Source organism: Lissotriton helveticus, chromosome 6 (genome assembly GCF_964261635.1).
Source record: "Lissotriton helveticus chromosome 6, aLisHel1.1, whole genome shotgun sequence".
NCBI classification, from domain to species: Eukaryota; Metazoa; Chordata; class Amphibia; order Caudata; family Salamandridae; genus Lissotriton; species Lissotriton helveticus.
The window spans coordinates 986,952,481-986,969,237 of NC_136067.1; positions in this window are offsets into that span (position 1 = coordinate 986,952,481).

Consider the following 16,757-nt stretch of genomic DNA (forward strand, 5'->3'; position numbering starts at 1 on the left):
CAGGCGCAGGTCGGTCGGGAGGGAGTTCCAGGTCTTGGCGGCCAGGTAGGAGAAGGACCTTCCTCCTGTAGTCGCTCTTCGGATGCGGGGGACGGCGGCGAGGGCGTGGTTGGCTGATCGGAGGTGGCGTTTGGGAGCGTAGAAGTTGATCCGGCTGTTGAGGTAGCTCGGGCCTTGGTCGTGTAGGGCTTTGTGTGCGTGGGTGAGGAGGCGGAAGGTGATTCTTTTGTTGACGGGGAGCCAGTGAAGGTCTCTCAGATGTCCGGTGATGTGGCTGGTTCGTGGGATGTCGAGGATGAGTCTGGCTGAGGCGTTCTGGATCCGCTGGAGTCTCTTCTGGAGCTTGGCGGTGGTACCGGCGTAGAGGGCGTTGCCGTAGTCCAGTCGGCTGGTGACGAGGGCCTGGGTGACGGTCTTCCTGGTCTCGGTGGGGATCCACCGGAAGATCTTCCGTAGCATGCGTAGGATGTTGAAGCACGCCGAGGAGACGTTGTTGACTTGCCTGGTCATGGAGAGGGAGGAGTCCAGGATGAAGCCCAGGTTGCGTGCATGGTCTGTCGGTTTGGGTGCGGTGCCCAGGGCGGGAGGCCACCAGGAGTCGTCCCAGGCGGAGGGGGAAGAGCCCAGGATGAGGACCTCCGTCTTGTCAGAGTTCAGTTTCAGGCGGCTGGTCGTCATCCACTCGGCTACCTCTTTCATCCCTTTGTGCAGGTTGGCTCTGGCGGAGGCGGGGTCGTTGGTCAGGGAGAGGATCAGCTGGGTGTCGTCGGCGTAGGAGATTATGCTGAGGTTGTGTTTGCGTACGATGGCCGCGAGGGGGCTCATGTAGACGTTGAAGAGGGTGGGGCTCAGAGATGATCCTTGAGGGACGCCGCAGATGACTTCAGAGGCCTCTGACTTGTACGGTGGTAGGCGGACTCTCTGTGTTCTCCCGTCGAGGAAGGAGATGATCCATTCCAGCGCCTTGTCCTTGATTCCGATGTTGCTGAGGCGCTGTACTAGGGTGCGGTGGCAGACCGTGTCGAAAGCCGCGGAGAGGTCTAGGAGGATGAGGGCCGCTGTTTCCCCATTGTCCATCAGGGCTCGGATGTCATCGGTGGCGGCGATGAGGGCGGTCTCGGTGCTGTGATTGGCTCGGAAGCCGGACTGTGAGGGGTCGAGGGATCCGTTCGTCTCGAGGAAGGCGGCTATCTGCTTGTTGACGGTCTTCTCGATGACTTTGGCAGGAAACGGGAGGAGCGAGATGGGGCGGTAGTTCTTGAGTTCGGTGGGGTCCGCTGTTGGTTTCTTGAGTAGGGCGCTGAGTTCGGCGTGTTTCCAGCTCTCAGGGAAGGTGGCGGTGTCGAATGATGTGTTGATGAAGTCTCGCAGGTGGGGTGCGATGACAGCGTCGGCCTTGTTGAAGACGTGGTGAGGGCAGGGGTCAGTCGGTGATCCGGAGTGGATGGAGTTCATCGTGCGGATGGTGTCTTCGGTGCTGACCGGGGTCCAGGCGTGGAGGGCGGTGGTGGGGGGTGGCTGTTCGGTCATGGTGTGCGTAGGTTGGTTGTTGAAGCTGTTGTGTATGTCCGCGATCTTGTTGTGGAAGTATGAAGCGAGAGAGTTGCAGAGGTCTTGCGATGGGGTGATGTCGTTGTTTCCTGCGCTGGGGTTGGAAAGCTCTTTCACGATGTTGAAGAGTTCCTTGCAGTTGTGTGCGTTGTTGTCCAGCCGTTCCTTGAATGCTGTTTTCTTGGCGGCGCGGATCAGCTGGTGGTGCTTCCGGGTGGCGAGTTTGAAGGAGGTCCTGTTGTCCGGTTTAGGTTCCCTTCTCCAGACTTTCTCGAGGGCTCGGCAGTTCTTCTTGGAGCTCTTGAGTTCGTCGGTGAACCACGGGGCTTTCTTGCTTCCGGGTCTGCTGGGCGGGGTTCTCAGCGGGGCGAGCTCGTCCGCGCAGATGCTGATCCACTTCGTGAGGTTGTCGGCGGCCTGGCTGGGGTTCGCTGAGCTGGCAGGGGGGTGCTGGCTCAGGGAGGTGGCGAGCTGGTCTGCTGTGACCTTGTTCCAGCTTCTGCGGGCGGCCTGTTGCTGGTGGTGGTGGGTCGTCGTTCTCTTGAAGGTGAAGTGGACGCAGCTGTGGTCCGTCCATTGAAGCTCTGTGGCGTGGCTGAAGTCGATGTCTGTGCTGGAAGAGAAGACTGCGTCGAGTGTGTGTCCGGCGAGGTGGGTGGGGGTGGACACCAGTTGCTTGAGTCCCAGGTTGGCGAGGTTGTCCAGCAGGGTGGTGGTGTTGCGGTCGTTGTTGTTCTCCAGGTGGAAGTTGAGGTCCCCCAGGAGGATGTAGTCAGCGGAGGGGAGGGCATGCGGGCTGACGAAGTCGGCGATGTCCTCGCTGAATTGTGTGCGTGGTCCAGGGGGTCGGTAGATCAGGGTGCCTCTGAGGGTGGTGTTCGGGTTGGTGTGGATCTGGAAATGCAGGTGTTCGGCGGTGGTCAGGGTGTTGTCGGTGCTGGTCGTGAGACGGATGGTGTTCTTGTGGATGATGGCGATGCCTCCTCCCATCTGGTTGGCGTTGCGGTCCCTCCGGACGATCTTGTAGCCCTCCGGGATAGTGATGGCGATGTCGGGAGCTGATGTGGCATTCATCCAGGTCTCCGTGAGGAAGGCAACGTCAGGGGCTGTGGCGTCTAGGAGGTTCCAGAGTTCCACGGCGTGTCTGTGGACGGAGCGGGTGTTGAGCAGGATGCACTTGAGGTGGGTGCTGCTGGTGTTCGGCTTGGCGGGTGCTGTTGTGAGGCAGGTCCGGATGCAGGTGAACTTGCAGGCGTGGCAGCTGAAAGGTCCGTGGGTGCGTCGTGGTGTGGCTTGATGGCAATCTGGGAGTCGGCCGGAGTTGAGGGCGATGAGGGTGGCGGCGGAGTACGTCAGGCGGGTCGGTCGGGGTCTTCGTGGGCCAGGGGTCCTGGCGCTGGACGCGATCCGGTCGCGGACGGGCGCAGACGGGCTTACCTTTGGCCCGCCTTCGGCGCACAATCGGCGCGCCCGCTGCGCGTGACCGCTGCGCGTGACCGCTGCGCGTTCGCGCGGTCGCCATTTAAAGGCGAAGTGCGCGGGTGGGCGGAGCAGCTGGGAGGCGGGAGCGGGGAGGGAACAGAAGGAAAAAAGGGGCGGGGTCTGCGGTGGTGGCGGGAAGCGGGGAGCGGGGAGGGAATACAGAGGGCGGCGAGGTAGGCGGCCAAACAGGAAGGACACAAGCTGAAAAGGGTGAAAAAATAAACAGGCACTAAAGGAAAAGAAACGCTAACACGGGCAAGAAAAGCAGTATAATACAAAACAGTATGACAAGCACAAATGTCGGACAAAACAATTTAAAAACAAACGACAGCAGAGTCAGCCGGCGGCGAGGCAGGCAGCGCGGCAGGGACAAGGCTAAGGGGCACACGCAGCAGCTGGTGGCCGTGCGGCGCGGGGGTGTCCCACAAATGTCCTTTAAGTTAGGGCAGTTGCAGATGACGTCAATGATGTCTTCCTTCCCACTTCCGCATAGACGACATGTCTGAGTTCCTCCTTTCCTTTCCCATGGTGGAAGATGGGGTTTGATTGCAATTACCCCCAAGCGCAACCTTAAAGATTTTTCCTTTCTGCTTATCTTAATACCAGCACTCAAGTAGGCTTGGGGTTTTAGCTTTACATAGTCACTGAGCACTATCCAGCCGTGTGCCTTTTTAGTAAGACTTGCTTTGTCTTCTAAGACTGATAGCATAGATGTAGTTTTTCTTACTGCTTTTTTAAAGGTTCTGTGATCCGTTGGGACGGCCCAGAGTTCAGACAGGCCCAGTAGCTCAATCGATTCAAACAAATAATCCCTTGCTGGACATTGTTCTTGATTGTGCAGGGCTTTCCAAAGATGGGAATTTAGAGATCCTGCCTCAGTGTTTCGGATTTTGTGCCAACATTTAATGTAGGTGCTCCTTCTTTCCACCACTTGTTTTTGAATCCCGAATTCTAGCCGGATTTGAGCCGGAAAGACATATTTTGGGAGATGGAAAATAGCTCTGTATGAGTTGGCTATTATGACATCTAAAACTGCTGCATCTTTACCTTTTAGGGCCTCACTCCCGTATGACAATGTCGGCAGCAATTTAGCCCTCATGACTTGTAGGAAGGGATCAAGAGTAAGGTCAGGTAGCCGCCTCTTTAGTGACTTTAATGATAGATACGTTGTGGTCCCTTTTCTTCTCATGGCCTCTAACTAAGGTTTGAAAGAACATTTGTCATCCATTAATATTCCCAAATATTTATAGCTTTGTACATGATCCAGACGTTGGCCGTCGAGAAACCAGCAATTGGTCTTTTTTTATGGTAATTAACTGCCATAATTTGGTCTTATTGAGGTTTATTATAAGAGAATTCCGGTTAGAAACACTGCTTGTTGTGTTTAGTAGGTGCTGAATGGCCAATTGGTGTCCGGCTAATTAGAACCAAGTCATCAGCATATAACAAGTTTGACATTAACTTATTTCCCAGTTTTGGTGAGTGGGATGCACAACAATACAGCTCTCCAGATAAATCGGCCAAGAAGAGATTGAAAAGGATCGGGGCAAGGACACACCCCTGCTTGAGGCCTTTTGAGGTCATGATTCATTTGGAGATGTGCGTCCCTGCGCCTAATTTGACCCTGATCCAGAAGGGGGACTAGCTCTTCCTCATTTGAAAGAGTTTTTTTATCCTAATTTTGCACACACCTTATAGAGATCCATGAAGATTTTAAATACCAATAGGAATGATAATTTCTTCTTAGAACTGATTTACAAGGAATATTTAATTTGAGATTTTATGTGTTTAAGAAAAACAACCAAAAAAGTAAGATATAATACCCTCCAATGGAGCATTAAACTGAAAAAACTGCTGCTTAGGCATTTCACGATCCCTACGTTAAATGCAGAAACGTACCTTTCCGATATCTACGCAGGTCAAGATATATTACTAGACCCAGCAATTATGGTGAACTGGAGAAGCCAGGGCTTTAGTAAAATAGGAGATTTTTTGCAGGGAGATTTGAAAACTGGTCTGAAATTGAACCGTTGCTTTAGCACTGTAAAATTATTATGCAATGGTCATTTGTTAGGATTTAAGGTTTTTTGTCAGAACTGAACAGTACACTTATCGGCGATGTTAGTATAGTCACAGGGTGTCTGGTAAACCATACATAATGAATTTCAATAAGTGGTTGGGTCACCCTATTTCGGACTCAAGGAGAAGATAAACTTTGAGAGAAGGCACCGAAAAAGTGGGAAAATCAAGAAGAGTTATCCTTCTCCAATACAGATTGAAATCAGATTAATATGTTTAATAGCTCCATGTTGAAAGCGGCTATTTGTAAGCGGATGCAGTTTTAAACCAAATGGCTGCTGTATTGTACACCATATTTTTCGCAGAAAATTAATCCCCAGATTTCTTCAAATTGCTTTAGATGTAACTTAGATGGAGGGGGAATTGGACCCATGATATCTGTGGGTGTCCGAAATTAGAGGGATTCTGGGAGAATATCAACAAATACTGTCAAAACACACTGAAAGCCCCACAGACGCTGGATACTCAGACAACGGTGTTAGGATATTCTGCAGATTTAACAGCAACTATCCAACAAAAAAAACAGATATTCATTTTGGTCCTGGCTGCTCGGTCGCTGATTCTGCAGAGATGGAGATCGGTGAATATTCCAACTTTAACACAGGTATTAAGTAAATTGTGTAGGATTAAGGAGCACAAAAGAAAGTACACTTCAGGAGAAGGCTCCTATAAAAGGCTCAAGGTTCTGTGGCAGAATGCAGGTTAACAACTGTTTTGGGATGCTACGATGCTGCAAACAGCTTTATGTTAAAAACAATGTTAAATCAGATTGTATTATTCAACGAGGCGAACTATTGCACTTTATTTTCATTGTGATTTTTACGGTATATGGTTTAAACATTTACCCCTACCATGTCAGTATGCTGCTTGAGCTGTAAATGTATTGCTTTTTCCTTGATGTCTTTTGTATTTAAGATTTATGAACTATCTCCAAAAAAATTTACATTACGTTGCAAAAAGACTCTACAGTTTGTGCACACACCTAAACATGTTTCTCATCCCGCAGTGCTAGATATAGAGTTCTCCAATTATTCCAATTATGCGTGCAGTTTCCACTTACTAGTTTTGTCACTGCCTGGTGTTCCATATTGTCAATAGATGTGAGTTCCATCATTTCTTCTTTCTCCAATTTTAGTAATTGTTCATTAAAATTAGAGCTCTCTCAAAGAGTAGGCATTAAACAAACAAGAGAGTTGCCTTTTTTCAATGAAATAGAACATTAGCTATAATGCTGTGTTCTTAGAGGAGAAACGTTTGTTGATATGTCAACTTTCTAACAAATGCTTTCCCTTCTTTTTCAGAACTCTTACTCTAATGTCCTTCAGAATATTTCCATATTCCATGTTGGATACTTGACACATATTCCTAAGTAGTTCCTTGTATTCTAAGTTTAGCCAAATGTTTACATTTCCAATACTCCCTAAATACTCATGAGTTTCATCATGCAGAAGTGTCTTGAAAACAGGCTGTCCTTTCACAAGGGTTAGTTGCAGTAGGTCACCAAAGACAATTTAGTGCTTTCCTCCAAACAGCACGTTGTACTCTGGTATTAAAATCTGTTGCATTCTCAAGTGAACAAAGGAAATCATTACGTTTGAGACCATGCTTACCTCATTGATAATTTAAAGCTTCAGTTTCTTTAATACTCTAGACAACTCATTACAACCTTCACCAGATAACTTCTGGTATGCCAGTTTATTGTCATGTTCAACAGGTAGCATTCGTAGTTGATGTAGGGTAATTCCTTTAATAGTATGTGCAGCTAATCCACTTGGCGCTGTTGCTACACATTACAAATGTAGTTCTGTTGTCCTCTGCAGGTTAGCAGTAAGAACTTTTATTAAACAGCTCTTGCCAGCTTGACCACTAATGTACAGTCAAATAGCTTAAATGACGAGTATTCATATTATTTATTGTTGATCAGAAATCCATTCTCTAGTTTATCTTTCATTTTGATATAAATTTCTATTTGTTCATCGTTTAGTTGTGCTACTAAATGTTCAAAATTAATACTTTCCTCTCTTGCTTGTTTCATTGCACTCTCCACCTCATCATAGCTATGGCTGCTTCATTTTGAATAACTAGTTGTTCAAGGAAATCTTGAGTCAGTGGTCCAGAACTTTGGCTGCTTTCTGAACTCTTCTTAGCTAATTCAGCAGTGATGGTTTCTTCCTGTTAAACCTCATCTTTCAAGATTTGCATGTAGTTTGGGAAGAGTGAACATGCATGGCCTCATTTATAAGGCCATTGCGTCACCAATGCTTCACTTTCACGCTGGTGGTCACCCTGCGTGTCCTTACATCGCCTTGTAAATATGAGCCCTTTTCACGCATTACTCTGGGTAAAAGGGGCGTTCCATGGGTTTCGCTGTGGATGTTACCATGCCACATCCATGAAACCTGACACACACACTGATTTGTAAAGCTGGGAATGTGTCAGAACCCTACGCCTCCACAGGGGAGGCATAGGAGTGGTGCAATGAGGAGAAATACTTTTAGTTTGGAAAATAAATGCTATCTTCTTCGTGAGATACATAGATGATATCTTTACCTTATGTAAGAGACCCAAAGATGAACTGATCATGGCACTGACAGAGCTTAACCATGTTGATGAGAGAATTCAATTCAACTATGACATTAGTGACACCGGGATTGCATTCTTGTATGTTTACATTTCAAAGGTGCAGATTCAGCTTGGAACTAACATATACAGAAAAGAAACAGATCGCAATAATCTGCTGCATTATAACAGCTTCAATCAGAATACACTGAAAAAACCCCTATGGTATTTACAGTTGTTGAGGGTTAAGAGAATTGTGTCTAATCCTATAACTTTGAATGAACAAATGAGGAACATGATTGACAAATTTAGAAACAGAGGATATCCCAAGACTACGTTAGAGGAAGCCACAACAAGATGTGCTACTAAGACTAGATAGGAGTTACCGGGAAGAAAAAGCAAAACAAGAGAATGGTTCTAATTTCCAAATGTTCTACTATGAGTACGCAGTTCAAAAAATCTATCCTGAAACATTGGCTTATGTTTCCTAAAGAACTTGATTTTAAAGGGAATTTTGTTGAACGATCTTTGTTCGCTTATGAAAGAGGGAAGAACATAAAAGAAATTCTCTCACAGAGAATCATCAAAGCTGAGAACAAGATATTTAAAGGGATGGTACCCTGCTACAATCGTAATAACTGTAATAGAATTATCAAAGGTCCATCAATTATTCATCCAATGAAGGCAATAAAATTGATCTCAAAGTTACAGCGGATTGCAACATCACAAAAGTAATATACCTTTTGAAGTGCCCAAGTTGGATGGTGTACATTGGTAAGACTGAAAGAAAAATGAAAACCAGGTTCAATGAACACAAAAGCAATATAAGGACTAAAAACAGGAAATCCATTATTGGCACCCACTTCTTAGTGGTTGGTCATAACATCTGGCAACTAAAATTCATGATCTCCGAAAAGGTTGAAAAAAGGAAGGTAGAGACATTTGCAAATGTTTATTGCAAAGAGAGAACTTTTGGATAAAAAGGTAGGATATGCTTAGGCCAAATGGTTTAAATGATAGATTGGAGTTTAGTTGTTATCTATAAATGTTTTGAACACTTTCACCTTCGATAGTGTTCTCTTAAAGGGGGATTTCATGCACATGTTATAAGTTGGCCATTATCTAATCAGTTTGGAATGTGCGGCTAGACTAATGGGAATATATCCATATGGATATGTTTTACTTAAGTTTTCTTTTAGATTTTCACATTGACATGTTTACCTTGATGATTCAGGAATTAAGTCACTATTATGGTTTTACAAGTTTGTTCTGGTAGCATTTTTAGGTATGTGCAAGATGGCCCTCATGGTCTTTGTTAGTCTGTTTTGGAGCTTTAGTAAACCAGAAGTTTTCTAAATGTTTTATGAAGTCGAGAGCACTTGATTGTATTGAATGCGCTCAAATGCTTTGTTTGCAAGCGGAATGGCATGAGAGTAATTGCGAGGATTTTGAGAGCGGTTTGCCTGCGTATCACTATGGCTTTGTACTTTGCTAACTTTCACTTTATATACCTTTGGCTTCACTTGGCACTTTTTACTTATTTTGGATATCACACATTTTCAAGATTAATGACATACAGTGGGGGCAACTCAGGTTCATGACGTGTTACATTGCACCATAGATGTCGAGGTTTGCATGGGCAGGTGATTGTGGCATATGTTTAGATTTTTATGTGAAAACATATGGCAGCATTTTTCTTTCTTTGTCACTAACCACTGTTATTTCAGCACAGCGTTTTTGTGTGTTCTTTAAACTATTTCATCGGAAGGTGGTCAGAATCGGGTACTATCGGTGGCTATTGACGTTGCGCATGTCACAAAACTTTCAGGCACTATTTCATTTGATTTTAGTCAAAATAGGTTACAGACGGTAACTATGTGCATGTTATGATGCAGGACGTGCTGTAATGTTGATATCTTACATAAGTATGTCACTCTATTTGATTTATTCTTGATGAAACAGCCATATGGCTGAGATTTGGTATTTCCTCATGTGTACATGTAAATTTTTTCAGAATTGCTTTCCCTGACAAAGGGCTTCACAGGCCCGAAATGCATTGGGATGGGATGGTGTAGAACAACACTTTCATTGATGATTAATATGATACAAAGTATTACAACTTCAAATTAGGTGGGATGATAAACACTGAATACCACTATTGAAAAATAAAAAATAAGAACATTGCAATTCAAGTTTGATGAAAATGTGATTTATTCGAATAAGGGGTATCCCTAGGTGAGTGGGATACTGGCAGTGCTAAAGGGGGTGAACCCCAATCGGGGGATACTGCTGTTTATCAGAACCCTCCGCCTCCCAGGGGAGGCGTAGGGATGGTGAAATGAGGAGAAATACTTTTATTTTTCCTTGTTTTGTCCGCTTTCCATACATGCTGGACTGTGCAGCATGCATAGAAAGAGCAAAATGCCATCGAGGATTGTTTTTGAGGAAGAAGGTGTTCCTTCGTGCACAAAAACAATCATCCCCACAATGCAGACACCCTTGCAACATGATGCAAATGTGTCTGCGCTGATGCATAGCAGCCAACTGTGCACCAGCACAATGGAAATCACATGGAAGTGTCACATAGTTGTTAATATGACTCCTCTCTGTGCTTTTAAAATGATGCAGCTCAGCGCAGCAAAAGGACTTGTGGGGCAGTGATGCGTAATTGTTTGTAAATGAAGCCCTGAATACTGTCTTTTACAGTGTTGAAAGAAGATGGGATGGAAGCTCAACATAGTATCACTCACCACCACAGATATTTGGAAATAGTTAAATACCTGTGCGAGAGGTTCAACTAGGGGGGGAGCATATACCTTGTAATTGGAGGAGAGAAGCTGTCTGGCCTGGGGGTTTCTGGGCCAGCAGTCTACTAATCGCCGCTTGAACTTCATCATGTGAGATTTCTTTCTGTAGGAAGTGCATTTCAATATCTAAGTTTGGTGTCCAGTAATCGTGAATATATTCATCTTGTTCACTCGCATCTAGGTCTTGGGCCTGGTGTAAGTTTGAGATGTTTTGTTGGAAGATAGTGAGAATCTCAGCCATTTCCTGTGTTATTTTGCTGTCTTTTTTTCTATGGTTTTGATATACTTTCATGTGGCTGCTATCCTGAGTTTTTGGGCCAGGAGCCTGTCGGCCTCATTGCCCTTTTCAATAAAAGTTTGGTTAGTGTGCAGCCGCTTCCTAGCTGTCTCTCTCATTTGTATTTGACCAATTCCCATCTCAGTCTACATAAATATCGTAAGTAAGCATGGGCGGATTTTGCGAATTGGCAATCCGCGAAATTGCGTATTTACGGATTCGCAATCCGCAAAATCCGCAAACTCTCACGAGTTTTGCGGATTCCTTTTTTTGTGTGTTCGCAAGTGTTTCTGCCATTTCGCAAGGGTTTTTTACCAGTTCGCAAACGCAAAATTACTTGTCGGGTAGCAACGGTCGCGACCATGTTGTTTCTACGTCTGGTTCATCACAGCACCCTCTGTATCACCACTGCCACCCTCTGTTTCACCACTGCCACCCTTTGGCTCACCCATGCCACCCTCTGGCTCACCCATGCCACCCTCTAGTTCATCACTGTAGATTATGGGGGAAAAAGCACACCTGCCCTGCCTCAACTGACATGAATTAATTAGGGGCTGATTAATGTGTCACTGAATTTGAACTTCCAGCCTGGCACCTGCTTCCTTATCTGTAATTGCTTTCTGTTGCAGTGCAATTTTTTTAACAGGACCGTTGTTGTATACTTGTAGCTATTCTCTGAGCCTGCTGTGAGGGTCAAAGCAGGGTCATAGAATAGTTGCAAGTAGGCAACTGAACTTTGAAGGGGCCCCTCAGGAAGCACTACAGGGAATGGTTACTAATGATAAGATTGAACTTTTGCACCTGCTGAGTGCTTTCAGTTTTGCAAAAATCCAAATATCCAGCAGCATCCACAAAAAGTAATCCTTCCAAGTCAAGATCCAAATCAAAGTGACCAGCACATGAAGAAAGCACTGGTAGGAGCCTGCTGGACAGGAACAGGAAGTTGTAGACTGTGGGGCACTTCCTTCCTCCCACCCCACCCCCAAAATGGACTCCTTGCAAAAAAAAAGTGCAGGCAAATGTCAACCCGAGGAGTTATTCTGATAAAAATAATAATTTTCAAGGTTTATGCTGCCTGCCGGTTGATTTCTTATGCGAAATTGCAAATTTTGCAATCTCGCAATTGCGAGATTGTCGCTGCCCGCCGCATCTACGTGTTTGCAAGTGTTTATTCACGCGAAATTGTATAGTATTCTAGTTGGCAAGTGCGACCAAGCCAAAAATCCGCTTCGCACGGATTTACGAATTTTCGGCAAGTTCGCGAGAGTTCGTGGATTGCCAATTTGCCGAAAATCCGCAAAATCCGCGAGCGGAACGGATTTTACGCCCATGCTTAATCGTAAGGTTCCATTGGTATCACCGTTTTTATGCTGGTCTTCCACTTGTGAGAGTCTTTATTCTAAGGCAGCCATACCTTGTCTGGCGAGGCGTTCAAATGTCACTGTATGAGAACTAACTCACCCCTAGAAGTCCATTTTTGCTGCATCCCAAAGGATGGAGAGAGATACTTCCCCAGTATCATTTTCGACAAAGTAGTTTTCTACAGTGTCCTTGATGCTTTCTCTCAAGAATGGGTTTCCCAGTGCTATTGTGTCTATTAACATGGGTTTCGGGTTTAACTTCTGTGAGGCTGTGATTTCTACAAGCAGCCAGACTGGTGCATGGTCTGATAGTGATTGGATGGTACACAGTCAAAATATTGAGTCGAAAATATTGACCTACACAAATATCGAGTTAGAAATATTGAAGGTAAAGAATATCGATGTCAAGAATATTGTTGGACAGAATATCGACACTAAGGTAAGTAATATCGATTTTTTTTATATCGATGTAAGTAATATCGAAGTCAGTATTATCGATATCAAATATATCGATGTTAGTAATTTCGATGTTACTAATATCGATATTTGTACTATGTTTTTTGTTGAGTATTTTACTTGTTTTAAGTTAGTTGTGAACTATTTTCATATATTAATAATGTTATTTTTAAGTCAATTTAATGTTTTAGTACCGGAGAGGGTTGTGGGTTTATAGGGGAATAGGGTGGGAAGTAATTTAATTATATTAAATTAATTATTACTTTTTAGGAATTATAAAATAAATGTAATTAATTTTTGCGTTTAAGTTCTGTAGTGGGTAGTGGGTTTATAGGGGAATTGGGTGGGAAGTATTTTAATTGTAATTAAGTAATGAATTATTTTTATTTATTGGTATTGATAATTTATGTATTTTTAATTAATCAATATTTGGCAATTAATAATTGTAATCGTTAATTAATTGTTTAATTGGTAATTAATATTTGTAATTAATTTATTTAATTGGTAATTAATGTTTGTAATTGGTAGTTAATGTTTGTAATTGGTAGTTAATGTTTGTAATTGGTAATTAATGTATTTAATTTGTAAAACATTTTTGTAATTGGTAATGAATTTATTTAATTGGTAATTAAAAACAATTTTATTGGAAATTATTTGTAAATAATTGGTAATTAATAAATTATAAAAAGTCTTTTTTGGTATACAAATAATTTTATTGTTTAATGTTTTTTAATTGGTAATCAATTATTAATAATATTTTTTGTTTTGTACAGTATTTTATTGCATAATATTTATTATTTGGTAACTATTATTTATTAATTGATATTTATTGTTAATGTATTATTAATTATTTATTCAAATCTTTTTTTAATATTAATGGGTATTTTTAAATGATGTTTATTTATTTAAAAATTAAAATATTAATACATTTAAATATAAAAATTATTTCTAAGTATGTTATATTTAATTTTTATGGTATCAAATGCTTTACTTACTGTTGTACTCCCTGGAGTGGGAATAGTAATTTTTACCCCTACGCTATCCAACGCTTACCCTACTGTTGCACTCTCTGGAGTGGGAATAGTAATTTTTACCCCTACGCTATCCAACGCTTACCCTACTGTTGCACTCTCTGGAGTGGGAATAGTAATTTTTACCCCTACGCTATCCAACGCTTTCCCTACTGTTGCACTCTCTCAAGTGGGAATGGTAATTTTTACCCACCCGCTATCCAACGGTTTCCCTACTGTTGCACTCTCTGGAGTTGGAATAGTAATTTTTACCCCTACGCTATCCAATGCTTTCCCTACTGTTACACTCTCTGGAGTGGGAATAGAAATTTTTACCCACCCGCTATCCAACGCCTTCCCTACAGTTGCACTCTCTGGAGTTGGAATAGTAATTTTTACCCCTACGCTATCCAGCGCTTTCCCTACTGTTTCACTCTCTGGAGTTGGAATAGTAATTTTTACCCCTACGCTATCCAGCGCTTTCCCTACTGTTGCACTCACTGGAGTTGGAATAGTAATTTTTACCCCTACGCTATCCAATGTTTTCTTTACTGTTTCACTCTCTGGAGTGGTAATAGTAATTTTTATCTCTATGCTATAGAATGTTTTCCCTAATTTTGCATTTTCTGGAGTGGGAATAGTAATTTTACGTTTTACGCTATCCAATGTTTTTAATACTGTAGTTTTTTTGGACTTTAAATAGTAGTTTTATTTATTATTTAGAATGAATTTAGATAATGTATTATGTTATTAATTTTAAAAATATTGAAAGTATATTTAATTTTTTTAATTTAATAAAAATAATTATTTACTTTTTTATCTAATTATTTTATGTGTGGATATCTATTTGTAATTTATAGTATTTTTAAATAATGTATAATTAATTAAAGTAATTATTAAAATGTATTATTAAGTAAATATATAATATATGTTTTACATAAGTGTTTAATTAATGTTATATTATTATATATCTATTATTTATTCATTTTAAACATGACTAAATATTTTTAACAATGTTTATTTTATGTATAAGTATTATTTACTTTATTTTACACATTATATTTTAACAGACATAAAACGATATTTTTAATTACGATATTTTAAACATCGATATTTTTGTTTCGATATTTTTGTACTTACCATGTTGTAGATAGGATGTCGATATACTTGCCTTTGATATTTCAGCGTCGATGTTTCTGTAGGTCGATATTTTGTCTGTCGATATCCTGTCATAGATCCTGATTGGATATCTATAGTTAAATCCATTAGTCTGGCCAGTAGTTTGCGGGAAATAGTCGAGCCAAAAGTATATGTTATGAACACTGGAATAAAATTTGAAATCCTTATAGCCTGGAAGAAGAAAATGCCTGGCTTCTTCCATGTTGTTATCCCATAGACCTTTTGTCAGTGAGGCAGACAGGCGGGGCTCGCAGCCTCTGCAGTAGGAACGGTATAACTCAGGAATTAGGGGTCGATTAGGATGGCAGACGGAAGGACGTCCGCCGTCCTGGAGTATGCGGAAAAAGCCTTTTTTCAGTCCGTCTGCCGCGGACACTCCGTCCGCCATATTAGGATGGGAAACACTGCCAAATTTCCGTACGCGGTGGGAGAGCACGCACCGCCGCGGAACTACACCCGACCCCGCGGCGGACGTGACCAATCCAAACACACCGCCATACGGAATGACGTCTCCGACCGTCCTCCAAATCACGATGGCGGAAAACACACATAAATTTGCAGCGGAAAAACAACCTGCCGGAACACGGCGGAATCACCACAGCGGAGATACACACCACAAGCAGATTGCCGTCATGGACCCAGCGCTACACGCATTTCCGATACTCTTCGTGCTCCACCACCAGCAAGTCATGGACCATCATCGACAACGACGCAGGTACGCCAACCCACCAATTGCTGTCGGAAGGGGAGTACCTGCCAGGGATGTGACGTTGGAAGGGGGAGTGTCATGTCAGAGGAAATACATTGACGATCGCAACAAAATACACACAATTGAAGTACACAACCAGGAATGACAACGACAAACAACAACATATGATTTATTAGCTTTATTCAACATAATAGGTGTATAATATCAGATTATTCAAGAGCATGGGCTCTGGGTACAACAGATCATGTCCATCACTGGCAGTACGTGAGAGGGCAGAATGCAGTATCAGAACAGCAACAGGGCATTGTGGACAACAGAGCAGGTACATCAGAGGCAGCAAATGAGAGGGGCTAAGTGCATCAACAGTCCATTGCACAGAACAGCTACATCATTGGCATCATATGAGAGGGCAGAATGCAATATCAGAACAGCAACAGGGCATTGTGGACAACAGAGCAGTTACATCAGAGGCAGCAAATGAGAGAGCAGAATGCAGTATCAGAACAGCAACAGGGCATTGTGGACAACAGAGCAGGTACATCAGAGGCAGCAAATGAGAGGGGATAAGTGCATCAGCAGTCCATTGCACAGAACAGGTACATCAGAGGCAGCAAATGAGAGGGGCTAAGTGCATCAGCAGTCCATTGCACAGAACAGCAACATCATTGGTATCATATGAGAGGGCAGAATGCAGTATCAGAACAGCAACAGGGCATTGTGGACAACAGAGCAGGTACATCAGAGGCAGCAAATGAGAGGGGCTAAGTGCATCAGCAGTCCATTGCACAAAACAGCTACATCATTGGCATCATATGAGATGGGCTAAGTGCATCTGAAGTCCATTGCACAGAAAAGCTACATCAGAGGCAGCATATGAGAGGGCAGGATGCAGTATCAGAACAGCAACAGGGCATTGTGGACAACAGAGCAGGTACATCAGAGGCAGCAAATGAGAGGGGATAAGTGCATCAGCAGTCCATTGCACAGAACAGGTACATCAGAGGCAGCATATGAGATGGGCTAAGTGCATCAGCAGTCTATTGCACAGAACAGCAACATCATTGGTATCATATGAGAGGGCAGAATGCAGTATCAGAACAGCAACAGGGCATTGTGGACAACAGAGCAGGTACATCAGAGGCAGCAAATGAGAGGGGCTAAGTGCATCAGCAGTCCATTGCACAGAACAGCAACATCATTGGTATCATATGAGAGGGCAGAATGCAGTATCAGAACAGCAACAGGGCATTGTGGACAACAGAGCAGGTACATCAGAGGCAGCAAATG